Below are 27,250 nucleotides of genomic sequence, written 5' to 3' on the forward strand. Positions count from 1 at the left end.
GAAATGCTAGAATGTCTTTCTGTGAATAATGCTTTCCTTGGGAGCAAATCAAGAAATACTCCCAGTGTGTTGGCAAGTAGTCTTTCCAGAGACCAACATTAGGAAATTCAGACTGTCCTGTTTAAAAATGATAGAGTATTGGTATTTCAATTCCTTACACAATGGTTGGTTGAAACTAATTAATATAGCATGTGTTTGCAGTTTTACCCCAGAGGTCATGATAAATCAGGTATAGTGGTAACTTCTCCTTGCTAACGTTGACATTTCCCACTGCTGTGGGTGGAGAGCTCTGGACCTGAGTATCTGTGATAAAGGGCACGAATTTCCTTAGAAAAAAGCCACGCCCTACATCTGATTATTCTCTTTAATCCTGTACGTTTGGGTAGAATTTTTTTCAGGGCTTTTATTTTTAGGGCTTATTTAGAAATCTAGAATGAGGAAATGTTTGTCTCAACTCTGAGATGTGTATGTATGGGGGTGGATATGTGTATGTGTTTCCTACTTCTGAGTCACGCTGTCCAGGAGAAAACAAGGGACAAACCTTAAGGGGGCCCCATTATGTATAAAACACTGTGCTGTGTGCTGAGCCAAGGTGCCACTGCTTGACCGGTAAAGCACCTGGGTCCCCATCTCACCAAGTGGATGCATGGTCTCATCAGTCCTGCACCGTGAAGAAAGCCTGGTCAGACCAGCAGAGGTTCCTTCGACTCAACAATCCTTTAAATAGTTGTCCTGACCTTTCCAGAAGCCCAGCCTTCTGTGGGATGTGTTAGAAATTGCAGCCATCCTCAGCTCAACAGCTTGTGGCTACTTCTTAGCCTTTTCTCAGACCATTCTATCCTTGAATATGTCCAGGGGCTTTCACCGCCACACTAGTTCTAGCTCTCCCTGACATCCTCATCCAGTAGCTGCCATACCTGCCCCCCCACTCTGTTCATATTATTAATAGTTTCTTATTGCAGCTATAATAAATTATCACAAACTTGGCAACTTAAAGTCACAAAAATTTATTCTTTTGTAATTCCAAAAGCCAGAAGTCTAAAATTGGTTTCACTGGGTGAAGTCAAGGTGTTGGCAGGGTGCTTCCTTATGGAGACTCTAGGGGAATATGTTTCCTTGCCTTTTCCAGCTTCTACAGCTGTTTTCCTTGCACTTTGTGGCTCATGATCCTTTCCTCTGTCTTCAAAAGCAGCAATGTAGCATCACCTTCAAATCTCAATCTCTCTCTACTTCCATCTTCACATCACCTTCCCTCTTAGAAGAACCCTTGTGATTACATCAGGCCCACTTGGCTAATCCAGGACAATCTCCCCATTTCAAGATCCCCAACTTAACCACATTTGCAAAATCCCTCTTGCCATAAATGTAACAGCGACAGGTTACAGAGTATAGGACATGGACATCTGAATGTCCATGGTGAGGCTGGGAGCCACTATTTAGTTTAACAAGTCATTTGATGCTGGCCAGCTGCTGTTGCCTTAAGGCACCTAAGTTAATCATGCCAGTGTTCCTGCAGAGGGCTCTGACGTATGTTAACACATATGTGAGGTGTGATTTTTATCCTAGAGGAATAGTACATGAGAGCTGGAAGCAGAACATTGTAGCAGTCTCTAGAGTCAGACTATCTGGATTTCAATTCTAGTCCCTGTCTCTTAACTACTTAAAAGCTATGTGGCTGGACATGGTGGCTCAAGCCTGTAATCCCAGCACTTTGGGAGGCTGAGGCAGTGGATCACCTGAGATCAGGAGTTCGAGACCAGCCTGCCAAAATAGCGAAACCGCGTCTCTACTAAAAATACAGAAATGAGCTGGGAGTTGTGGCACGCCTATAGTCCCCGCTACTCGGGAGGCTGAGTCAGGAGAATTGCTTGCACCTGGGAGGCAGAGGTTGCTGTGAGCTGAGATCGTGCCACTACATTCCAGCCTGGGTGATAGAGCAAGACTCCCTCTGAAAAATAAAAATAAATAAATAAATAAATAAATAAATAAACAAACAAACAAATAAATGCAAGCTATGTGACCCAGGGAAAGTTACTTGTTCTCACTAAATCTATTCCTCATCGATAAGCTGACATCTGTCTCCCAGCATATTGTAAAGATAAAATGAGGCAGCGCTTAAAAAGCAATTAGTACAGTATGCAATATATAGAAAAATATTCAATAACGATTAGCTCTTATTACTATGAATAGTCTGTTTTCCTTAATAGATAAAAGCAGGAGGTTCAGAAATATTAAGTGATTGATCTTTGCCTCATCCCCCCACCCTCAGCCTCAGAAGCTATAAATAGAGCAAAATCCCAAGTGAGACACTGAACTGTTTGGACCCAGCTGAGAAACCCTTTTCCTCCACCTCCCCAAATGCAGCTGATGTCACCTCACCCTACTGCAGTTCACGCCACTCCAGAGGGGCCTCTGAGCCATGTGCCTTCCTTTCTCCTTCAGTCCTCCTGAAGGGAGCCAATGCCTTGACATCCATAGTACTTGCCATTGACCCATAGGTCCTTGCCAGTGTCCTGCAATGCTCGCCACACAGGCCCTCAAACTCATCTTGGCAAATGCTTGCTGCAGGCATTATTTTGATGAATGGTCCCCTGCTGTAAATCTCATTGCTGCTGCCTACTGGGTTTGGATGTCTATTTATGTTTCAGAATTAACATGTCCAAGACCAAACTTTTGAATGCCTCTAACCCAATGGCTCCTTCCTGGATGATTCTCATCTCAATGAATAGCGTCACCATACTTGCCAGCTGTTGCTCAGGACAAATATTGACACCACCCAGCCTAAGGCACCATCGTCTCACATCTGGAGTATTGCTACCTAACAACTCTTTCTACTTTCTTTCTCTTACAGTCCCTCTACAATGGGGGACTGTTTCAATATCTAACATGAATTAGATAATGTCACTTCACCATTTAACCCTCTTCCATGGCTTACCATTATTCTTAATCAAAATCCAAAGTCCTTATCATGGCCTACAAGTCCCTGCAAGATGAGGCCCCTGCCTACTTCTCTGATCTCATTTCCCAATATTTTTTGCTTTCTCACAGCTCTTGAGCCATACTGGCCTTCTTTTTTTTTTTTTTTTTTTTGAGACAGTCTGCCTCTGTCACCCAGGCTGGAGTGCAGTGGCACGATCTCGGCTGACTGTAACATCCACCTCCAGAGTTCAAGCAGTCTCCTGCCTCAGCCTCCCAAGTATTTGGGACTACAGGCATGCATCACCACGCCCAGCTAATTTTTGTATTTTTTCTAGTAGAGATGGGGTTTCACCATGTTGGCCAGGCTGGTCTTGAACTCCTGACCTCAAGCAATCCACCCGTCTCAGCCTCCTGAAGTGCTGGGATTATACGTGTGAGCCACCGTGCCCAACCCGGCCTTCTTCTTATCCCAGGAATACCCTGAGCATGCTCCTTCTTCAGGACCTTGGCCCATGCTGTTTCCTTTGCCTAGAATACTCTTCCCCCTAGATAGCCACATGGTTTGTGTCCTTACCCCATTCAGGTCTTTGTCAAGTGTCATCTCCTCATAGAGGCGTTTCCTTACCACCCTATGTACAAAAAGCATTCCCATCACTTTATTTTCTTTAGAGTGCTTATTATTACATGACATTGTATTATATGCTGTGCTGTTTATTATCTTCACTCCCACTAGATGGAAGCTCCATGTTCACCATTGCATTTTCAGCCCTTAAAATGGCACTCGATTCATAGTTGGTATTTGATACATATTTTTTAATTCAAAAATTGCTTTCTATGTGTAGGCAGTGTTCTACATCTTTTATAAGTATTAATTATCTTAATCTCTCTAATAGCTTTATAAGATAAGTACAATTATTATTATTATTTTGAGACAGAGGCTCACTCTGTCACCCAGGCTTGAGTGCAGTGGCACCATCTTGGCTCACTGCAACCTCCGCCTCCTGGGTTCAAGGCATTCTCCTGCCTCAGCCTCCTGAGTAGCTGGAACTACAGGCATCCACCACCATGCCTGGCTAATTTTTGTATTTTTAGTAGAGATGGGGTTTCATCATGTTGGCCAGGCTGGTCTCCTGACCTCATATGATCCACTCCTGACCTCATATGATCCACTCACCTCAGCCTCCCAAGGTGCTGGGATTACAGGCGTGAGCCACCGCACCCAGCTGGTAAGTACAATTATTATCTTTCTTTTAGAGATGAGGAATAGCTTCCCTTCTGAACAGGTTGATCTGCAAGCTCCCATTGGTACATGATCACCTTTCTCTATATGTATGTAGAGCACTGTGGGATAGGTCCTTTTGTGACTATATCTCTCTAGTGCCAGTCTAAGCATGCTTTTCTTGGGAAAGATAACTTGCAGGATTGTGTGAGCTCTGCTACTTCTGTGTTCGTAAGGTTCCCTCTGGTAAACTGTATTTTGCATTTGTACCATGTGTCATGAATGGAGTATATATTCATATCTCCTTTGCACAGTGGTTAGATATTTCTGTATTGGATTACTTTTGTCATTCAAAAAGAAAGCATGACCCTAAACCAATAAAGCGTGCCTTGAGGGTAAATATTGTATTTATAGAAATTCTTTTTTTTTTTTTCATAATTTTTTTTTATTATACTTTAGGGTTTTAGGGTACATGTGCACAATGTGCAGGTTTGTTACATATGTATCCATGTGCCATGTTGATTTCCTGCACCCATTAACTCATCATTTAGCATTAGGTGTATCTCCTAATGCTGTCCCTCCCCCCTCCCCCAACCCCACAACAGTCCCCAGAGTGTGATGTTCCCCTTCCTGTGTCCATGAGTTCTCATTGTTCAATTCCCACCTATGAGTGAGAACATGCGGTGTTTGGTTTTTTGTCCTTGCGATAGTTTACTGAGAATGATGTTTTCCAGTTTCATCCATGTCCCTACAAAGGACAAAAACTCATCATTTTTTATGGCTGCATAGTATTCCATGGTGTATATGTGCCACATTTTCTTAATCCAGTCTATCGTTGTTGGACATTTGGGTTGGTTCCAACTCTTTGCTATTGTGAATAGTGCTGCAATAAACATACATGTGCATGTGTCTTTATAGCAGCATGATTTATAGTCCTTTGGGTATATACCCAGTAATGGGATGGCTGGGTCAAATGGTATTTCTAGTTCGAGATCCCTGAGGAATCGCCACACTGACTTCCACAATGGTTGAACTAGTTTACAGTCCCACCAACAGTGTAAAAGTGTTCCTATTTCTCCACATCCTCTCCAGCACCTGTTGTTTCCTGATTTTTTAATGATGGCCATTCTAACTGGTGTGAGATGGTATCTCACTGTGGTTTTGATTTGCATTTCTCTGATGGCCAGTGATGATGAGCATTTCTTCATGTGTTTTTTGGCTGCATAAATGTCTTCTTTTGAGAAGTGTCTGTTCATGTCCACTGCCCACTTTTTGATGGGGTTGTTTGTTTTTTTCTTGTAAATGTGTTTGAGTTCATTGTAGATTCTGGATGTTAGCCCTTTGTCAGATGAGTAGGTTGCAAAAATTTTCTCCCATTCTGTAGGTTGCCTGTTCACTCTGATGATAGTTTCTTTTGCTGTGCAGAAGCTCTTTAGTTTAATGAGATCCCATTTGTCAATTTTGGCTTTTGTTGCCATTGCTTTTGGTGTTTTAGACATGAAGTCCTTGCCCACGCCTATGTCCTGAATGGTATTGCCTAGGTTTTCTTGTAGGATTTTAATGGTTTTAGGTCTAACATTTAAGTCTTTAATCCATCTTGAATTAATTTTTGTATAAGGTGTAAGGAAGGGATCCAGTTGCAGCTTTCTACATATGGCTAGCCAGTTTTCCCAGCACCATTTATTAAATAGGGAATCCTTTCCCCATTTCTTGTTTTTGTCAGGTTTGTCAAAGATCAGATAGTTGTAGCTATGCGGCATCATTTCTGAGGGCTCTGTTCTGTTCCATTGATCTATGTCTCTGTTGTGGTACCAGTACCACGCTGTTTTGCTTACTGTAGCCTTGTAGTATAGTTTAAAGTCAGGTAGCGTGATGCCTCCGGCTTTGTTCTTTTGGCTTAGGATTGACTTGGCGATGCGGGCTCTTTTTTGGTTCCATATGAACTTTAAAGTAGTTTTTTCCAATTCTGTGAAGAAAGTCATTGGTAGCTTGATGGGGATGGCATTGAATCTATAAATGACCTTGGGCAGTATGGCCATTTTCATGATATTGATTCTTCCAACCCATGAGCATGGAATGTTCTTCCATTTGTTTGTATCCTCTTTTATTTCATTGAGCAGTGGTTTGTAGTTCTCCTTGAAGAGGTCCTTCACATCCCTTGTAAGTTGGATTCCTAGGTATTTTATTCTCTTTGAAGCAATTGTGAATGGGAGTTCACTCATGATTTGGCTCTCTGTTTGTCTGTTATTGGTGTACAAGAATGCTTGTGATTTTTGTACATTAATTTTGTATCCTGAGACTTTGCTGAAGTTGCTAATCAGCTTAAGGAGATTTTGGGCTGAGACAATGGGGTTTTCTAGATATACAATCATGTCATCTGCAAACAGGGACAATTTGACTTCCTCTTTTCCTAGTTGAATACCCTTTATTTCCTTCTCCTGCCTGATTGCTCTGGCCAGAACTTCCAGCACTATGTTGAATAGGAGCGGTGAGAGAGGGCATCCCTGTCTTGTGCCGGTTTTCAGAGGGAATGCTTCCAGTTTTTGCCCATTCAGTATGATATTGGCTGTGGGTTTGTCATAGATAGCTCTTATTATTTTGAGATACGTCCCATCAATACCTAATTTATTGAGAGTTTTTAGCATGAAGGGTTGTTGAATTTTGTCAAAGGCCTTTTCTGCATCTATTGAGATAATCATGTGGTTTTTGTCTTTGGTTCTGTTTATATGCTGGATTACATTTATTGATTTGCGTGTGTTGAACCAGCCTTGCATCCCAGGGATGAAGCCCACTTGATCATGGTGGATAAGCTTTTTGATGTGCTGCTGGATTCGGTTTGCCGGTATTTTATTGAGGATTTTTGCATCAATGTTCATCAAGGATATTGGTCTGAAATTCTCTTTTTTGGTTATGTCTCTGCCAGGTTTTGGTATCAGGACGATGCTGGCTTCATAAAATGTATTAGGGAGGATTCCCTCTTTTTCTATCGATTGGAATAGTTTCAGAAGGAATGGTACCAGTTCCTCCTTGTACCTCTGGTAGAATTCAGCTGTGAATCCATCAGGTCCTGGACTCTTTTTGGTTGGTAAGCTATTGATTATTGCCACAATTTCAGAAGCTGTTATTGGTCTATTCAGAGATTCAACTTCTTCCTGGTTTAGTCTTGGGAGGGTGTATTTGTCGAGGAATTTATCCATTTCTTCTAGATTTTCTAGTTTATTTGCATAGAGGTGTTTGTAGTATTCTCTGATGGTAGATTGTATTTCTGTGGGATCGGTGGTGATATCCCCTTTTTCGTTTTTTATTGCATCTATTTGATTCTTCTCTCTTTTCTTCTTTATTAGTCTTGCTAGCGGTCCATCAATTTTGTTGATCTTTTCAAAAAACCAGCTCCTGGATTCATTAATTTTTTGAAGGGTTTTTTGTGTCTCTATTTCCTTCAGTTCTGCTCTGATTTTAGTTATTTCTAGCCTTCTGCTAGCGTTTGAATGTGTTTGCTCTTGCTTTTCTAGTTCTTTTAATTGTGATGTTAGGGTGTCAATTTTGGATCTTTCCTGCTTTCTCTTGTGGGCATTTAGTGCTATAAATTTCCCTCTACACACTGCTTTGAATGTGTCCCAGAGATTCTGGTATGTTGTGTCTTTGTTCTCGTTGGTTTCAAAGAACATCTTTATTTCTGCCTTCATTTCATTATGAACCCAATAGTCATTCAGGAGCAGGCTGTTCAGTTTCCATGTAGTTGAGCGGTTTTGAGTGAGTTTCTTAATCCTGAGTTCTAGTTTGATTGCACTGTGGTCTGAGAGACAGTTTGTTATAATTTCTGTTCTTTTACATTTGCTGAGGAGAGCTTTACTTCCAACTATGTGGTCAATTTTGGAATAGGTGTGGTGTGGTGCTGAAAAAAATGTATATTCTGTTGACTTGGGGTGGAGAGTTCTGTAGATGTCTATTAGGTCCACTTTATGTAGAGCTGAGTTCAATTCCTGGATATCCTTGTTAACTTTCTGTCTCGTTGATCTGTCTAATGTTGACAGTGGGGTGTTAAAATCTCCCATTATTAGTGTGTGGGAGTTTACGTCCCTTTGTAGGTCACTCAGGACTTGCTTTATGAATCTGGGTGCTCCTGTGTTGGGTGCATATATATTTAGGATAGTTAGCTCTTCTTGTTGAATTGATCCCTTTACCATTATGTAATGGCCTTCTTTGTCTCTTTTGATCTTTGTTGGTTTAAAGTCTATTTTATCAGAGACTAGGATTGCAACCCCTGCCTTTTTTTGTTTTCCAGTTGCTTGATAGATCTTCCTCCATCCCTTTATTTTGAGTCTATGTGTGTCTCTGCACGTGAGATGGGTTTCCTGAATACAGCACACTGATGGGTCCTGACTCCTTATCCAGTTTGCCAGTCTGTGTCTTTTGATTGGAGCATTTAGCCCATTTACATTTAACGTTCATATTGTTATGTGTGAATCTGATCCTGTCATTATGATGTTAGTTGGTTATTTTGCTCGTTAGTTGCTATTGTTTCTTCCTAGCCTCGCTGGTCTTTACAATTTGGCATGTTTTTGCAGTGGCTGGTACCGGTTGTTCCTTTCCATGTTTAGTGCTTCCTTCAGGAGCTCTTTTAGGGCAGGCCTGGTGGTGACAAAATCACTCAGCGTTTGCTTGTCTGTAAAGTATTTTATTTCTCCTTCACTTATGAAGCTTAGTTTGGCGGGATAGCAAATTCTGGGTTGAAAATTCTTTTCTTTAAGAATGTTGAATATCGGCCCCCACTCTCTTCTGGCTTGTAGAGTTTCTGCTGAGAGATCAGCTGTTAGTCTGATGGGCTTCCCTTTGTGGGTAACCCGACCTTTCTCTCTGGCTGCCCTTAACATTTTTTCCTTCATTTCAACTTTGGTGAATCTGACAATTATGTGTCTTGGAGTTGCCCTTCTCGAGGAGTATCTTTGTGGCGTTCTCTGTATTTCCTGAATCTGAATGCTGGCCTGCCTTGCTAGATTGGGGAAGTTCTCCTGGATAATATCTTGCAGAGTGTTTTCCAACTTGGTTCCATTCTCCCCATCATTTTCAGGTACACCAATCAGACGTAGGTTTGGTCTTTTCACATAGTCCCAAATTTCTTGGAGGCTTTGTTCATTTCTTTTTATTCTTTTTTCTCTAAACTTCCCTTCTCGCTTCATTTCATTCATTTCATCTTCCACCAGCGATACCCTTTCTTCCAGTTGATCGCATCTGCTACTGAGGCTTCTGCAATCTTCGCGTAGTTCTCGAAACTTGGCTTTCAGCTCCATCAGCTCCTTTAAGCCCTTCTCTCCATTGGTTATTCTAGTTATCCATTCTTCTAATATTTTTTCAAAGTTTTTAACTTCTTTGCTATTGTTTTGAATTTCCTCTCGTAGCTCCGAGTAGTTTGATCGTCTGAAGCCTTCTTCTCTCAACTCATCAAAGTCATCCTCCATCCAGCTTTGTTCCGTTGCTGGTGAGGAACTGCGTTCCTTTGGAGGAGGAGAGGTGCTCTGTTTTTTAGAGTTTCCAGTTTTTCTGCTCTGTTTTTTCCCCATCTTTGTGGTTTTATCTACTTTTTGTCTTTGATGATGGTGATGTACAGATGAGTTTTTGGTGTGGATGTCCTTTCTGTTTGTTAGTTTTCCTTCTACCAGACAGGACCCTCAGCTGCAGGTCTGTTGGAGTTTACTAGAGGTCCACTCCAGACCCTGTTTGGCTGGGTGTCAGCAGCGGTGGCTGCAGAACAGCGGATTTTCGTGAGACCACAAATTCAGCTGTCTGATAGTTCGTCTGAAAGTTTTGTCTCAGAGGAATACCCGGTTGAATGAGGTGTCAGTCTGTCCCTACTGGGGGGGTGCCTCCCAGTTAGGCTGCTCAGGGGTGAGGGACCCACTTTAGGAGGCAGTCTGTCCGTTCTCAGATCTCCAGCTGCGTGCTGGGAGAACCACTACTCTCTTCAAAGCTGTCAGTCAGACAGGGACCTTTAAGTCTGTGGAGGTTCTTGCTGAGTTTTTGTTTGTCTGTGCCCTGCCCCCAGAGGTGGAGCCTACAGAGGCAGGCAGGCCTCCTTGAGCTGTGGTGGGCTCCACCCAGTTCGAGCTTCCTGGCTGCTTTGTTTACCTAAGCAAGCCTGGGCAATGGCGGGCGCCCCTCCCCCAGCCTCGCTGCCACCTTGCAGCTTGATCTCAGACTGCTGTGCTAGCAATCAGCGAGACTCCGTGGGCACAGGACCCTCCGAGCCAGGTGCGGGACACAATCTCCTAGTGTGCCGTTTTCCAGGCCTGTTGGAAAAGCGCAGTATTGGGGTGGGACTGACCCGATATTCCAGGTGCCGTCTGTTTCCCCTTTCTTTGACTAGGAAAGGGAACTCCCTGACCCCTTGCGCTTCCCGAGTGAGGCAATGCCTCGCCCTGCTTCGGCTCGCGCACAGTGCGCTTCACCGACTGTCCTGCACCCACTGTTAGGCACTCCCTAGTGAGATGAAACCGGTACCTCAAGCAGAAATGCAGAAATCACCCGTCTTCTGTGTCGCTGGGGCTGGGAGCTGGAGACTGGAGCTGTTCCTATTCGGCCATCTTGGCTCCGAGAAATTCTTAAAATGGATTGCAATCCAAGGATACCCTGTCTCTCCTGCTCTGTGCCTAGCCTGTAACTGGCATTCTACTACCTAGAAGAGTAAACTGGTTAACACATCCCTTGGCTTGACTCAAAAACCACCTGTGTCTGTGAGTGGACTTTCTGGAAGCTCTAACTTCTTGCTTCCCATCTGGGCTCCAGTGAGCACTAACTTCACTGGAAGAAGGCGTTTGGAGGAAAAGTCCAAATCCCTTCCTGTTTAAGAGATCAATACATCTGAATGAGATACTGGTATTTTTCCTCTTCCCATATATGCCCAGAGCCTCTTTTTTCTGGAAATTATTTCTGCTAGTTCTAAGCCATTTGGTTTCTTTGATTTCTTTCCCCCTACCCTCCTAGGATTACACTTGAAATCCTTTATTTTTATTTGCTATAAAAATATGGGTCAAAAAATTCCACATTCCAATTTGTTCCCATCATCCCTTACAACTATTTGCTTTGTGGGTGTGGGCCAGTTTTAGCTTTTTTTTTTTTTTTTTTTTTTTTTCTCAAACAGCAAGTCCTTTTAGAGGCAATGTTGTCATCCATCTGCAAACAGTCTGCGTTCTTTGGTATTTCTTAGAATCTTTTAAAATTTCCCATTGGATAAGATTTTGTTCTACTGAAATTCCATTTACAATGTTTTTCCTGTTAGTTTAAAAATACACATATACACACAGAGAATCTTTCTTTTCCACCATCCACCCTTCTTTCCATTGTTTATTAGCTTTGGCTGCAGAGGCATTCTAGAGTTTAATACCATCCAGCTCTGTCTCAGTGACTGGGATGCTCATGCTACAAGGAGAAAAGTCCTAGGAGAGGAGCAAGTGCAGTGGAGCTGAACTTTAACATATGAGGTGTGGAAGTCAGGAGGTCAGAACAAAACTGGCTGCTGCTCTGCCGTGTGGTGGGCAGGGCTCTCTGTCTCTGGGAGGTTCTCCTGAGGTGATTGTTGCCACTGCAGCATTGTAGGAGAGTAGAAGTCAGCAATGGGTAGGTTGGGGCAGTAACTGAGAAGCAGAGCCATTAACAACCCAAATCCAGTCCTGGTGCAAATGATAATGAGATCTTCACTTTTCTTCCTTTTCTTTCTCTCATTCCTCTCTCTACTCCTCACCTTTCCTCTCCTTGGACCCTCATACTGTCTTATTAGCTCTCTTCTTTAATAAAGAAGAAAATGCTGGCGTGAAAATGTACTATTCAAAGACTAAACTGTGTAATTGCAACAGAAAACCTGGTGCTATTCAGGACAACAGGCGCAGCATAGCAGAGCTGTCCTGTTGAGCTTTGCTCTACAGGGCAGGTCATGACTGTGGTGTACTTTCCTTCTCCTTAATTCCAGTCCTGACCCTTGCAAGGAAGTAAGAGGTAGAAGAGTTGAGAAATATTGCTAGGATGTAAGTCTGCTGAGTCTCAGAGTCCATCTCTGCTTTTGCAAACCTCTTCCATAGACAGGTCCCAGTTCTTCCCTTTAGTCACACTACATGCGCATCATGTGCCAAGTATTGTGCTGGGCATATAGTGGTAGTCAATATAAAAACAATGCCCACCCTCATACACCAGCAAGGAATAAAAGCTGTTGAGGTAATTGCAAGTGTGAGTAGTGTTGCCCAAAAGCATATTAAGGATACAATGGAAGCACACAGTGAGAGAGCTGATCTGGTTTCCTTTACGTGTAGGCTTGCCCCTGCCTACACTATCAGCCCTTGTCCAGCTGCTGACCCTTAGAATCTGACTTGCCAGCAAAGACCTAGGAAGCCCTGGGCATCCATGTGGACTGCACAGATACAGCCTTCCCCAGGCACCTACCATGTTAACGCACTACGTTTGCACTTTAATCATTTCCATAGCCCTGCACTCTAGTTCTTTTGCCCTTTCGAAAGTTCTTAGCTCTTGCCAGGTCCCTCCCCTACAAAACCAAGTCCTTTCTCTGATACCTTCAGCCACTGGCTGGGCTCTGCTGGGATTGGCCCACTCTCTGTCCACCTGAATTTGATTCTAGCCTGTCACTGGAACTCCCACTGATGTGTCCCACACTTTAGATTGAACCAACCTATCATCTAAACCAAACCCAAACTGGGCCTGGACCACAGAGTTTCCAGAGCTCCTTCAGTTCACCCTCAGTCCTTACTCTTCTGGTTCCTGGTTTTTCCCTCTCCTCTTTCATTTTGCTGTGACCCAACAGCAAAGTTTGTGGCTAAGTCTGAGTGTGACACTCTGGGCTTGTTGGCAACTGAATACCTATTGATTTGTTCTTTCTCCTTTGCACACATTGTTAAGTATTAAATAGTCAACAAAAATGTCCTGAGAGCCCACCATGCACTATTCTGAGCACTGAGGAAATGCCAGTGAACAAAACAAAGATCACTGAACTTCCACACATGCCCATCCATTCTGTGTGTGCTCTCTGTGAATGTAGAGCTTGAAAATCAGAGGGACTCTGACATGAGATCAGTCAGGCCCTCTACTCAATGTACAAGACACACTGTGCTTCCAAATCTCCAAGTTTCTCAAGACAAGGGGCCCAGGTGTTGCCTTATTTCTATGCCTCTCACTTCCACCACTGAAAATGAATCCAGCCAGGCACGGTGGCTCACATCTGTAATCCCAGCACTTTGGGAGGTTGAGGTGGGAGGACTGTTTGAGACCAGCCTGTCCTACAAACATAAAAAAATAAATAAAAAATTAGCTGGATGTGGTGCTGCGTGCCTATGGTCCTAGTTACTCAAGAGGCTGAGGGTGGAGGATCACTTCAGCCTGGGAGGTCCAGGCTGCAGTGTGTTGTCATTGCACCACTGCACTTTAGCCTCGGTGACAGAGTGAGACCCTGTCTAAAAAAAGGAAAAAAAAAGAAAAGGAAATGAAATGAATCCCCATGTGGACTGTTTCCAAACCACCCTGCTGTAAGCATGACATCAGCTCACAAATTGCTGCACCAAGTTTATAAACTACAACTGATAAATGAGTTTCAGGCTTGTAAATCAAATAATTGCCCTTTGAGACTTGCAGAATAGACAACACAAATTGCTCATTGCTGACACAAAGATTCTAAGCTGAGTTTTCTAATTTCAGAGACTTTAACCAGGCTATTAAGGGAACACAAATTTGACTTTCTCTCTAATTAAAGCCTATTATAATATAATAACATAGCTCACTGCTGGATAAATACTCCTTTATTTTTCACTCCAACAGTAATTAATTTGGTGGCACAGACACACACACGTTCTATATGGGGCTTATAACCCGAACATGTGTGTAGTTGTCTTTGGCAGTTTTTTAGCTTTTTTGTCCCAAAAAAGCAGAGTTTGGGATGATCTCCTGGGTGCTGCCAGCAAGCACAGGAATGTGCCAGTGATGTCAGGCAGAGCAGGGCAGGCATCAGATAGGTGGAGTGGGGAACTGGCCATGTGGTGTGATGTGAGAGATTTCCAAAAAAGGTCCTGGACTGAAAAAGTCCTTCCTCTCTGCTACAGACAGGGGCTGTGATTATTGGAATGAGTGTGAGCTAAGCCTCACCACTCTGACTTCTAGCCTGTGTCTGCCAACATCTCATTCAACAGGATGTAAATTTGGGGAGGAAGCCTCTGTCCTCAGGCTCCTGGCTCCTGGTATGGAGCTAAGAGGTTTCATGGTCTGTCCTGGCTCCCAGGCTGATGTCTGTGACCTCCACAGTTGGAATCTGCCTTCTTTTATTCCATTCTTATTTTCCCAAACATTTAGCAATGCCTTCTAAGAGCGCATGTTAGACACTGAGAACACATGGCAAAATAATATGTATGTCCCTTCTCTCAAGGATCTGATGAGGATTTAAAAAAATTTTTTTAAAAAGAAGCAAATGAGGAAGATCTTTGTGGTGACCGAATACTTCTGTGTCCTGATTACATTGGTGGTTTCATGAATCTATACTTGAAAACATATCAGAGAACTACATACATTGTTTTAATGTCAACTTCCTGGGTTTGATATTTTACTCATAGAACTACATACATTGTTTTAATGTCAACTTCCTGGGTTTGATATTGTACTCATAGAACTACATACATTGTTTTAATGTCAGTTTCCTGGGTTTGATATTGTACTATAGTTATATAAAATGTAACCATTGGGGGAAACTGCGTGAGGGTACAGGGGACCTCTCTGTACTATTTCTGCAACTTTCTATGACTCTAGAATTATTTCAAAATAAAGAAGTAGTTGTTCTCATTTCCATGTTTTGCCCAAGAACATAGGTTAAGGGAAATTTAATGACTTGGTTAAAGTGACAGAACAGAGTGTGAGCATTAAGCAAGTGCATATTTAGGTCAAGTCAGGGGGTAAACCTGGACTGTTTCTGTAGATCTGGGAATCATCAGCCTTGGCATGATAATTAATGGTGTGGAAGTGGGTAAGGCCACTGGTGAAGAAGGTTGGAGAGCTGAAAACAGCATTATCAAAGAGGTAAATAAAGAGACTGAGATGGGAGGAGCCAAAGAGAAAGGAGAAAAATCAAAAGAATCGCCCCAATGGGAGTCCAGGGGAGAAATGAATGTCCAGAGTCAAATGCTGCTGAGAGGGCAAGAGGGATAAGGACTGGTGTCCTCTGACTTCTGCCACAGGGAGATCACCTGTGACTGATTGGAAATGAATGAGAGGAGACTGGAGGCCACATGTATAAGATACTCTTTCAATAAACTCTGGTGTAAAGAGGAGGAGAGAGACAGCACAATAGATGGAATGGGATGTGGATTCTACCAAGAGTTGTTTGTTTTAAGATGGGAGAGAGGAGATGAGAGAGACAGTCGTTGAAGACTCACGAGGGTGACAAGGCAATCAACTGAGGAGAGTGGCCAAGCAGATGGAAGGGATAGGACCAAGAATAGGCAGAGAAGTTTGGCCTTAGATAAGGGAGAAATGCCTCCTCGACTGAAGAGGTGCGGAGGGAGAAGTGATGGGTATGGATGTGGGCGGCATGTTAGAATTGTTGGCAGGAACTTGGCAAGTTCCATTCTGAGATCTTCAGTGTTCCTTTGTGAACTAGGAGACAAGGTCATCTGCTGAGAGTGAGGGGACAAGAGCACCAGAGATTTGCAATGATGAGAGGAATTTTGAGCTGGTTGTAGGGAGGGGGATGAGGGTGACTAGGGTAACACGTCAAGGAGACTGGAACATGATGGCTGCAACATGTGCTGTTGGTGCCCCGCTGAATCCCCTTGGCACTCATGGTTCAGGTACAAACATGCTGACAGCTTTTTATTGCAGGCATCTACAACTTTTCCTGGGGTGTGTTCTCTAGCTGGGAGCTTGTGTGACTTGTGCACAAGGCAGCCTGGAATGAAAGGGAGTTAATGCCACTGAGAGCCATTCTCAACCAATGACAGAGAGAAATATGGGGGCCAACTCACAGGTGGGCTTTTGGAGGTCTCCAGTGGAACTGAGCCCACTATAGTAATCTGCTCATCAACACACCCTGTGTTGGTTTCCCCCACTCTGTCCCATTTCCCTCTCCCTCTCTGTCTCTCTTCTCTCTCTCCTGTTCATTCTTTTACTTGGGTTTATCTCCAAATAAACCATTTACATTCAGATCCTTGTCTCAGGCTCTGCCTTTGAGGGAACTGCACCCAGGAAAAGGGCCTAGGCAGAAAGGGCCCAGATAAATATCATACTTATCTACCAAGATGTGATCATCTAGCAGTGCTTGGCAGCCTAGGTATGAAAAACAAACAAAGGATAGGAGCTTTTGTTGCAGATGCAGTGAGAATAATGAGGCAAAGGTACTTAAAATATTGGCAGGAGAAAGTTTGAAATGATGGATCATTAAGTCTAAAATGAATGGGGGCATGGATTAGAGGATCTGAAGTAAAAAGGGAACAAATGTATTATGACAGTTAGGCATGCCAGTTGAGAGGATAAGAGACTGTGATTAGAGAGAGGGATACCTGATTTAGTAATTTTAGAGATGAGGCAGTTTGTGTGTACTGTGGCTTTGAGAGCATGTGACTGTAGAGTATCAATCTACTGCATTTTATTGAAAATGAGGCATTCAAAATTTCCTGAGACTAGAAATGGGATGATATGTCCACACAGATGTTTAAGTAACCTTGGATGATAGTGGTTTGAAAGACTGTATGTCAGGTACCAAAGTCTTTAATTAAGGGTAGAGGCCAGGCTCAGCAGCTCATGCCTGTAATCCCAGCACTTTGGATTCAAGGCAGGAGGATCGCTTGAGGCCAGGAGTTTGAGACCAGCCCGGACAACAGAGTGAGACCCTGTCTCTACAAAAAAATAAACAAATAAAATTAAGCTAGGTGTGGCAGCATGCACCTGTGGTCCTAGCTACTTAGGGGGCTGAGGTGGGGGGATCACTTGAGCCCAGGAGGTCGAGGCTGCAGGGAGCTGAGATCACACCAGTTGGTGACAGAGTGAGACCCTGTCTCAAATAACAATAACAATAATAATAACAGTAGAATGATCAGAAACTCTGCTGATGAGGAAGGGTAACAGTTGACATCATTGAATAAATGGGCCTCAAGGAATCAATAATTGAAGCCATCTCTCTGTGTTGATATATTCAGTTTTTGAAACCCACAATTACTTTTGCACCAACCTAACAGATTTGCATCACTCTTTTTTTTTTCTGCTTCCTACAGAGATTCTTTTTTTTAAATTTTATTTTATTACTATTATACTTCAAGTTTTAGGGTACATGTGCACAGTGTGCAGGTTTGTTACATATGTATACATGTGCCATGTTGGTGTGCTGCACCCATTAACTTGTCATTTAGCATTAGGTATATCTCCTAATGCTATCCCTCCCCCCTCCCCCAACCCCATAACAGTCCTCGGAGTGTGATGTTCCCCTTCCTGTGTCCATGTGTTCTCATTGTTCAATTCCCACCTATGAGTGAGAACATGCGGTGTTTGGTTTTTTGTCCTTGTGATAGTTTGCTGAGAATGATGGTTTCCAGTTTCATCCACATCCCTACAAAGGACATGAACTCATCATCTTTTATGGCTGCATAATATTCCATGGTGTATATGTGCCACGTTTTCTTAATCCAGTCTATTGTTGTTGGACATTTAGGTTGGTTTTAAGTCTTTGCTATTGTGAATAGTGCCACAATAAACATACGTGTGCATGTATCTTTATAGCACATGTCTGAGAGCTCTGTTCTGTTCCATTGGTCTAGATCTCTGTTTTGGTACCAGTACCATGCTGTTTTGGTTACTGTAGCCTTGTAGTATAGTTTGAATGCATCACTCTTTTTAAGGGATGCATAGTGTTCCATGGATGCTTAGACCACAATTTACTTAGCCAACCCCTACTGAGGAACATTAAAGTTGTTTCCTGTTTTTCAAAAGTGTAAACAAAGTGTGAGTATATCTTTTCAAATTTGTATTATCTCTTTGGAGTAAAGTCTGACAAGTAGAATTGTTGCAGTAAAGAGTCTGCACATCTTATGTTTGATACTTCTTGTCAGATAGCCCTTTCAAGAAGTTGTGCTATTTTATATATCCACAGAAAAAGCACAAAGTGTATGTTTCTCCTAACCATGTCAATGCATGAGTTTGATCAATTTTTAGAGATCTTTGCCAGTCTGATAGGTGAAAATCATTTCATTATTTTTTAATTTGCCTTCTGAATATTTGTGAATTGAACATTTTTCCATATGTTTGTTGACATTTGCATTTTTAATTTATCTGTGACTTCTACCCATTATTTTCTATTAGATTTTTAATTTTTCTTGATTTATGTAAGCTCTTTTATTATTGTGTGGATATTAACCCTTTGCCTTTGGACAGTATTGTTAATATTTTCCTGAGTTTGTCATTTGTCTTTCAACTTTGTATATGATTTTTTTGCCACACAGAAGTTTTCAACTGTACTCAACATTATTTATCATTATTTTTGCCCTGTATTATTTTACTTTTGTGTTTTAAAGTGTTCACATGTAAATTTTTGGCCTGTCTAATATATTTGGTGCAATGAAGTAAGGATTTAATATTTTCTTGCTAATTACTAGCCAATCTTCCCAATATTTTTGAAAGATCCCTCCTTTTCTTCAGGGATTTGAATGTCACTTTTTGTCACATACTCAAGTGCCTAGGTCTCCCCCATCCTCCCACCTTCTGCAATCCTGAGCCTCTACCTAGTGTCAGAGTGTGAGCCCCAGCTCAGCCCCTAGCTCAACAGCAGCCGGGAGAATTGAGCAGTGTCTCAGATGGAGTCTGGGAAGCAGGGGAAGAGGGTGGGATGGCTGTAGCATTGCAGCAGCACTTGGGGTACAAGACTGACTCACACAGTGACTGGAACATTCATGGGCGGCTCCTTCGAAGCACAAAAATAAATGGGTATTTAACAGCAAAGTGGCAGACTGCCTAGGCATTTACTCCCTGGACCGCAATGCTGGGATGAGGGCTCCTCCATTCTGGCCATCGCTTTAGGTGCTGCTATGATCGCCACTTGCAGCAGACCTATCCCCTGATCACAGCTCCAGGATCTGCCTGGGTGAACATTGATCTCCAGCTGGAATCAGAGGGGACACCCAGATTCTGGTGCCCCCGCCCCAGACCGTGCTCTAGATTATTTCCCTCCCTTTGTTACTGCTTTCAGGAGCCATTGCCTTTCTTTTGGGCTCTCAACCTATATACACCGATTCTTCCCTCTTTTCACACAATGGGGCTGTGGCTTCTCTTCTAAGAGTGGCTAGTCTACAAGTTTGAATACAACCTTCTAAATCCTCACATTACTTTTTCTAGGGACAGCTTCCTTAAATCCTTATACAATCATACCCTTCAAAAGAGAGTTATATTTAGTGTTTCAAAGGTTAAAGAAAGAAAACAATAAAGTTTAATCTGTGTTAAGGCATTCTGCTACATAAATTCTTGAGCAAAACAAATATGTTTTTAATTGGGGAGACTTAACCATCACTATTGCTCCTCGTATCATTCCAAGAACCTCAGTGACACTAGTGCTGCTTCTGCTGGTGCTCAGCCAGTGGAGTTTACTGCTGGTCTCTCTATCCCCAGAGCCTCTATTGCTCCAGTACCCAGAGGTGGGTTACCTATCCCTAAAGTCCTTTGAATTCAGCCATTATTGCTATTCTTGCTACTGTCTTCAATCACCAAGCCCAACCTACCACCCAAGTCTCATGTTTATTGATGTTGTAAGTCCTTGCTTTTGGAGAAGGGGCAGCCTACCCTACCCTCTTCTTGGTAGGCCTAGGGCTGCCACAGATGTTTGTGCAGTTTGAGCCCTGCGCAAAGGTACCTGTCTAAGGGGCAGACAGAGGCTGAAATTCAGTGCTCAATACAGGAGTCCTGCCATCTTGCTAGGGTAGTGAGTGGGTACTGGGTCTGCCTCAAGGAGGGCATGACTTTCTAATTTGCACAAAGGTCCTGTATGGGCTGGCAGCAAGCAGTCCTGGGGCAAGACTTGGAGAAACCATAAGGCAGCCCAGAGTTTTAGGCTTTTGCATTAGGAAAATAGACCAGCCTTCTCACAGTATTTACGGGGAAGATCCATTTTAGGTGTTAAACATTTTAGGCACTTGTGAGTTTCTCTCAGTCCTTTCTGATGGGAAGCCATTGGCCACTCACTGACTACTTCAAACAAATGTGAACATTTACCTCTTCTTCCCTTTGGCTGAGAGGCACCTGTCAGAAGGAGGCTGTTCATTAGCCCTCTTTCTTGTCTTTCCAGAAGCTTAAGAATTTGTTTGTAAATAGGATAGCCCACACCCTCAAAAAGAAGGCAGAGAACATCTATGGAATTGTCAACCGAATACCCTTCCAGCCCCCTTCTCTTAGGAACTGTCACTCCTCCTCCATTTCTCCCTCCCCTTTACACCCACATCTATGTTAAAGGTTGTCATTTTCTTATATGACCACATCTCCTGTTGGGTTTGACTCAACTGGGGCTCAAAGTTTTTCTCTGGGAGTTTTCTAATTAAAATAAAGAGGGACTGTCCCTCTCAAAGAGTAAAGCTATAAGATGAAAAAAGGGGGGAAAAGGAAGTTGTGTATGGTTAGGTTTGCTTTCTGGTAGAGAAAGTTGATCTACAATGAACAAGAGTGGGAGTAGCATGTAGAAAGAGGCAGATTCCAGACAGAGAAGAAGGGAGTCCTGGCAGCTGTCCAGTTCTTGGTTCCTACAGTTCCTTGAGGCCCAGCTGCATTACAATTTTCCCCATCATTTGGTTACTCACCTCCTTCTTGGATTTTCTGAACCAGCAACCCCCACACCCTACCCCATTTCGTTAGGCTAATTCAAGCTGTGTTTCTATCACTTTGCAACCAAGAGCTCTGCTTTCTACAAAGGCAAATAAAGTACCCTAGGGATGCTTTGCTTTCCTAGTTAGACTCCACTGGGCCTGACTATAAAGATTATTTCACATAGGTAAAACCAGAGGTCTGTTGGGTCATCTGTCATTTGGATTGCTAAATAGGGTTTACTACCTGCTGAAGTTTTACAATAAGGGGAATAGTTAAGGAAATGGGTCCAGCAGGATTTTTCGGTTCACAATAATGTTAATTTCCTGAGAAAACCACTTGACCTCAGACAAGGCATTTTCTTTTTCTAGAAACAAGGCGTTTTCTTTTTCTTGAGAATTGTTTTATTTTGTTTTGTTTTTAAACAACAAAGTGCTATTGTATAGTAGACATTCTTGAGATGACTTCTTTTCTATACACATATATATGAGCAAATTGAATAGGGACATAAGCAGAATAAACAGTATTGAAAATGTACATTCATGAAGCTCAGTTTGAAGAATCTCTGCTGAGGTTTTGCCCATGTTTTCACGATGTCATTATATTTCATGCTTGCATTAATAACATTTATTAAGTGACCATTCATCGATATCTACCTTGCAAAAACTCTATGGAAGCAACATAATTGAACAAAAGAGTTCCTTACCATGGGGTGTCTATAACCCTATCTTGAGGCACACTTGTAAAAAAATTAATATAAGGCCAATTGAAATGAATGCTGTGACAGACAGAATGAAGGATTCTGGAAGCATTAAGGAAGGAGACACTAATCCCAGCTGGGGTGGAACATAACTGGCTCTCCATGTGGCAGATTCACATTAACCGAGCTCTGAGAAATTACCTACAAATCTGCAATTCAACGTTACTGTTTTTCAAGTACAACTGTTTCTGACAAGGGTCTAGACACTTCTTTGGTTGTATATGAGCTTACTACAGTACCTTTAAACTGATACCTGACACTTCCCCAAATGAGATTATATTTTATGATGAACATTTCTCAAAATACTTCATAATTATCATGCTTACAGATTTCATAAAGCAAGAGAAAAGGCAGTGAGTAGTTTAATGGATACAGTCCAAAGTACAAATTTCTTTCTAAAAATGAACAAGGGTTGGCAAGCCCTTTCTGCAAAGGGCCAGATAGTGAATATTTTCAGCTTTGCAGGCTATAAGATCTGTCCCAACTACTCCACAATGCTGTTTTAGATTAAAAGCAGCCACAGGCAATACATAAATGATATGCATAGCTGTGTTCCAATAAAACTTTATTTATAAAAACAGGTAGAGAGCTGCATTTGCTTTGAGGACTATAGTTTGCTGACCTCTGACTTAAAATAAAGGAGAGAGACTAGGAACATTTGATAAGAAAGATCCTGCTAGTATCATATTGTGCATTGCAGAGAGAGATAAAGGTGAAAAAGACACAGTCTAAAATCCAGTGTAGTACAGGAAATCAATAAGAAAATAATCAGAATATGAGGCAAAAAGGGGTGAGTGCCTTAAGTGAGGAACAGATACTTCTGACTTAGAAAAGCTAGAAAGGGCCAGGCGCAGTGGCTCATGCCAGTAATCATAGCCTTTGGAAGTCCAAGGTGGGTGGATCACATGAAGCCAGGAGTTCAAGACCAGCAAAACATGGAGAAACCCCGTCTCTACTAAAAATACAAAAATTAGTTTGGCATGGTGGCGTGCACCTGTAGTCCCAGCTATTCGGGTGGCTGAGGCACGAGAATCACTTGAACCCAGGAGGTGGAGGTTGCAGTGAGCCAAGATTGCACCACTGCAATCCAGCCTGGATTGGAGGAGACTGTCTCAGAGGAAAAAAAAAAAAAAAAAAAAGCATAAGGCATAGGGTCTGCTCACCTGGAGAAAGGAAGAGGCATTTTAGAAAGGAGGAATTGTGTATGGAAATGAACATGACATTGGGTACAGCACTAGCAGGGCACAGGGACAGTTAGAAGGAAAGTTCATTACTTAGCTATGGGCCCATACCTTTCTCTCTCCCTGAGTCCTTGAGCTCCTTAACCAGTACCTTAAGAACATTCCCCTCCTGCGAGCCTGCAGAAGGTCCCTGGCTCTTGTCAGTTGAGATCATATTGAAATACAGTCTAGCAAGACCAATTCAAATAATGAGACTGGACTCCCTCACTTTGCACTTTTATTCCAAATGGACCAAAATGCCTTTTGTAGCCTAGAATAACCAGAGTAAAAAGGCCCTGCACTGAGGTTCTCCCAATGTCATTTATATCTCACAAGTACCTTTGCCCCAAATAAGTATCTTTACACTTAGTAAAGCTAACGGGTGCAGTGTGAGAAACCTAGTCATCTCTGGGCAAGGCTATAGTTCACATGATGGTCCAGGAGGCAGGAGGGCTTAGGATTCTCTAGGAGGGCTCCCTGTGGTGTTGAGAGTTGCTATTCCAATGGTCTCCTCAAGGGCAGTCTGCACCAAAACTCACGTGGGCTCTATCTTATAAAATAGTCAAATCATTGTAAATGAGAATAAAACATAAAATAATTTTAATCAGTGAGATCAGCAAAGATTAAACATTTTTTAAATGATCAGAGTTAAGAAATGGGTAGGGAATACACATGCTTGTTTTCTTTTGATGGGAGCATTAATTGGAACACAGATGCAATTAGTAGTTTGTACAAAATACCTTTTGGTTAAGCATTTTTATTTTTAGAAATGTATTCTAAAGAATGGTTGGACAAGTGTATCCAATATAAGGATAACTGCAGCATTTTTTATAGAGAACAATATAAATGTCCAGCAGTAGACTCATTTAAATTAATAATGATACATTCAGATGATAGCTATCATTCCAGCAATAAAAGTAATATTTTAGAGAACATATAATAGTGTGGAAGTACAATATATTGAATATTAAAGTAGTTACAAAATAGTATGATAGTATGATTATAAATTTATACAAAATACAGAATATATATACATTATATATATATGTATATATATATATTTTTTTTTTTTAGGCAGAGTCTTGCTCTGTCACCTAAGCTGAAGTGCAGTGGCAGGATCTCAGCTCACTGCAACTTCCCCCTCCCCAGTTCAAGCAATTCTCCTGCCTCAGCCTCCCAAGTAGCTGGGACTACCCATGCCTAGCTAATTTTTGTATTTTTAGTAGAGACTGGGTTTCACCATATTGGCCAGGCTGGTCTCGAACTCCTGACCTCAAGTGATCCACTGCAGTATGTATTTTTATATAAACATTTATTTTAAAAAGACTCTATATACATTCCAGTAAGGGATTGGAAAATAAATTGTGGTACATCCATATGGTGGAGTATCATGTGGCTGTTAAAGAATGAGGTTGATCTATGTGCTGATATGCAGAGATGTCCACGATACATTATTAAATGAGAGAAAGTTATATAGTATAACATAGTATAATCTCATTTTTAAAAAAGTTTATATATGCATTAAGAAATCTTTACAGGTAGACTTCCAACTAGTAACTGTAGTTATATCTTGGGTGAGGAAAGAACGGGCTGTCCTGTTAATGGAATGCTGCATAACAACTCCCCTTAAAATGTGGTAGCACTATTCATTTATTAACTCCCCCGTTTATGTGAATCAGGAATTTGGGAGCTGCTTAACTGGGGAGTTCTGCATCGGGGTTCACATGAGATTATAGCAAGACTGTGGCTGGGGTGGGGTCATCTCGAAGGCAGGTTCATTCACACTTCTGGTGCCTGAGCTGGGAAGGCTTGAAAAGTTGGGACTATTCCTGGGACCCTCACTTTATCCTTCTATGGTGTTTCTTGATGTCCTTTTCTCTCCCCTCCCCTCCCCTCCCCTCCCCTCCCCTCTGCTCCCCTCCCCTCTCCTCTCCTCTTCTTTCGAAACAGAGTCTCACTGTGTCGCCCAGGCTGGAGTGCAGTGCCATGACCTCAGCTCACTGCAACCTCTACCTCCCGGGTTCAAGCGATTCTCCTGCCTCCCGAATAGCTTGGACTGTACTACTGGGAGGCATTTACAGGCAAGTCCCAGCCTCCTGAGTAGCTGGAACTATAGGCACACGCCTGGCTAATTTTTGTATTTTTAGTAGAGATCAGGTTTTACTATGTTGGCCAGGCTGGTCTTGAACTCCTGGCCTTGAGTGATCCGCCTGCCTCAGCCTCCCAAAGTGCTGAGATTACAGGCATGAGCCACCGCACCTGGCATCCTCTGTGGTGTTTCTTAATATGTCATCTCTTCAGCATGGAGGTTTCAAGTTAGTAGACTTCCTACATGGCAACTCAGGGCTCCAAAGACACAAGTGCAGAGAGAGGGAGAACCAGGCAGAAGCCATATTGCCTTCTATGATCTAGCCTTAGAAGTCGCTTTTGCCACAATCTATTGGTCAAAGGCAGTTTCAAAGGTCTGCCCAGGTCCAAAAGTTGGGAACCCAGACACTACCTCTCAATGGAGGAATGTCAACATCTCATTATAAGAAGAGTATGGGCCAGGTGCAATGGCTCACACCTGGAATCCCAGCATTTGGGGAGGCCGAGGCAGGCGGATCATGAGGTCAGAAGATCAAGACCATCGTGACCAACATGGTGAAACCCTGTCTCTACTAAAAATACAAAAATTAGCTGGGCATGGTGGCGCTTGCCTGTAATCCTAGCTACTTGGAAGGCTAAGGCAGGAGAATCACTTGAACCAGGGAGTCGGATGTTGCAGTGAGCCAAGATCACACCACTGTGCTCCAGCCTGGTGACAGAGGGCGACTCTGTCTCAAAAATAAATAAATAAATAAATAAATAAATAAATAAATAAATAAATAGATAGTATGTGGGATAGGTGCAACCTTCTTTGGAAAATAAAATACATTCTGCTCCAGTATATTTTATGTAATTTTGTATGTTTTAATTTGTACAATGAATGTGTCTTATTTTAGAATAAAAACAATGAAAGATTATTCCAATTTTAAAATATATAAAATTAAAAAGGAATGAAATATTTCTTCCAGTCATCCCATATGAAGAGCTTTAAAAATCACATTACAGGGCTGGGCGCAGTGGCTCACGCCTGTAATCCCAGCACTTTGGGAGGCGGAGGCGGGCGGATCACAAGGTCAGGAGATCAAGACCATCCTGGCTAACACAGTGAAACCCCGTCTCCTCTAAAAATACAAAACATTAGCTGGGCGTGGTGGCAGGCGCCTGTAGTCCCAGCTACTTGGGAGGCTGAGGCAGGAGAATGGCGTGAACCCAGAAGGCGGAGCTTGCAGTGAGCCAAGATTGCGCCATTGCACTCTAGCCTGGGTGACAGAACGAGACTCCGTATCAAAAAAATAAAATAAATAAAAATCACATTACATCCTGCCTATACTATAGTGCAGTGTTGTAAGTTGGAGCAATTATTTTGAAAGTAGAGGAGGTAATATACCTTATGATAATCACAAAGTGATCTATTTCAAAGCAGTCCCCATTAAAGCTACAATTGTATTATGACGGCTTGATTTAAAATAGGCTATGACTTAGAGGTTTATCTATTTTTTTCGAAACTGTTTTAGGCTATTTTAAATTTTAAAGTCAAGTAAAGTTGGAGAAATGATCTTAATTTCTTATAATAATGATATCACTCAACATTCTAGAGCAAGTAAATGATTCCTAGTGTGACAGCCTTACCAACAAGTAAAATTTACCTAACCATGTCCTTAGCAGGATTTCAGGAGCACTAGAAAGCCTGCTGCCCCAGAGCTTTTCTAACCACTGAGACCCAGAGTTCTACCCACAGTTTTGTTTTTGGACCTTAATACTTCCTACCTTTCAAATTTTAAAAAATCCATGAAAAAATGTAGCACTTTAAGTTTCATTGATAATCTACAGCAGGACAGATGGCTTTCTGATCCCTGCAGGTGAGAAGGTTCTGAAGACGAAATACAACCTTTGTGTAGTTCATTGTCTACTAGGGCCCACTCTGTTGGTGCTTATTACTGATTAATTATAACTGCTTTCTGCTGTGCTGTCCTATTCATTCCAAGAAGAAAAGTTCCCATGTAGTGTCAGTAGTTTCTCCTTTACTTTTTATTTTATTTTATTTTATTGTTTTATGTTGTTATGTTATGTTATGTTATGTTATGTTATGTTATGTTATGTTATTATGTTATTTTTGAGATGGAGTCTCGCTCTGTTGTCCAGGCTGGAGTGCAGTGGCACGATCTCGGCTCACTGCAACCTCCGCCTCCCAGGTTCAAACAATTCTCTGTCTCAGCCTCCCGAGTAGCCAGGATT

General features: G+C 42.3%; 1 protein-coding gene across 1 annotated transcript in view; it reads left to right on the top strand.

Annotated features, from left to right (window-relative positions):
* The window catches only part of STK38L (serine/threonine kinase 38 like), a 148,533-nt gene that overhangs the window by 7,027 nt on the left and 114,256 nt on the right, over window positions 1–27,250 (top strand). The gene's annotated exons all lie outside the window — the stretch shown is intronic.

The sequence above is a fragment of the Hylobates moloch genome, unplaced genomic scaffold (genome assembly GCF_009828535.3).
Source record: "Hylobates moloch isolate HMO894 unplaced genomic scaffold, HMol_V3 SCAFFOLD_8, whole genome shotgun sequence".
Lineage (NCBI taxonomy): Eukaryota > Metazoa > Chordata > Mammalia > Primates > Hylobatidae > Hylobates > Hylobates moloch.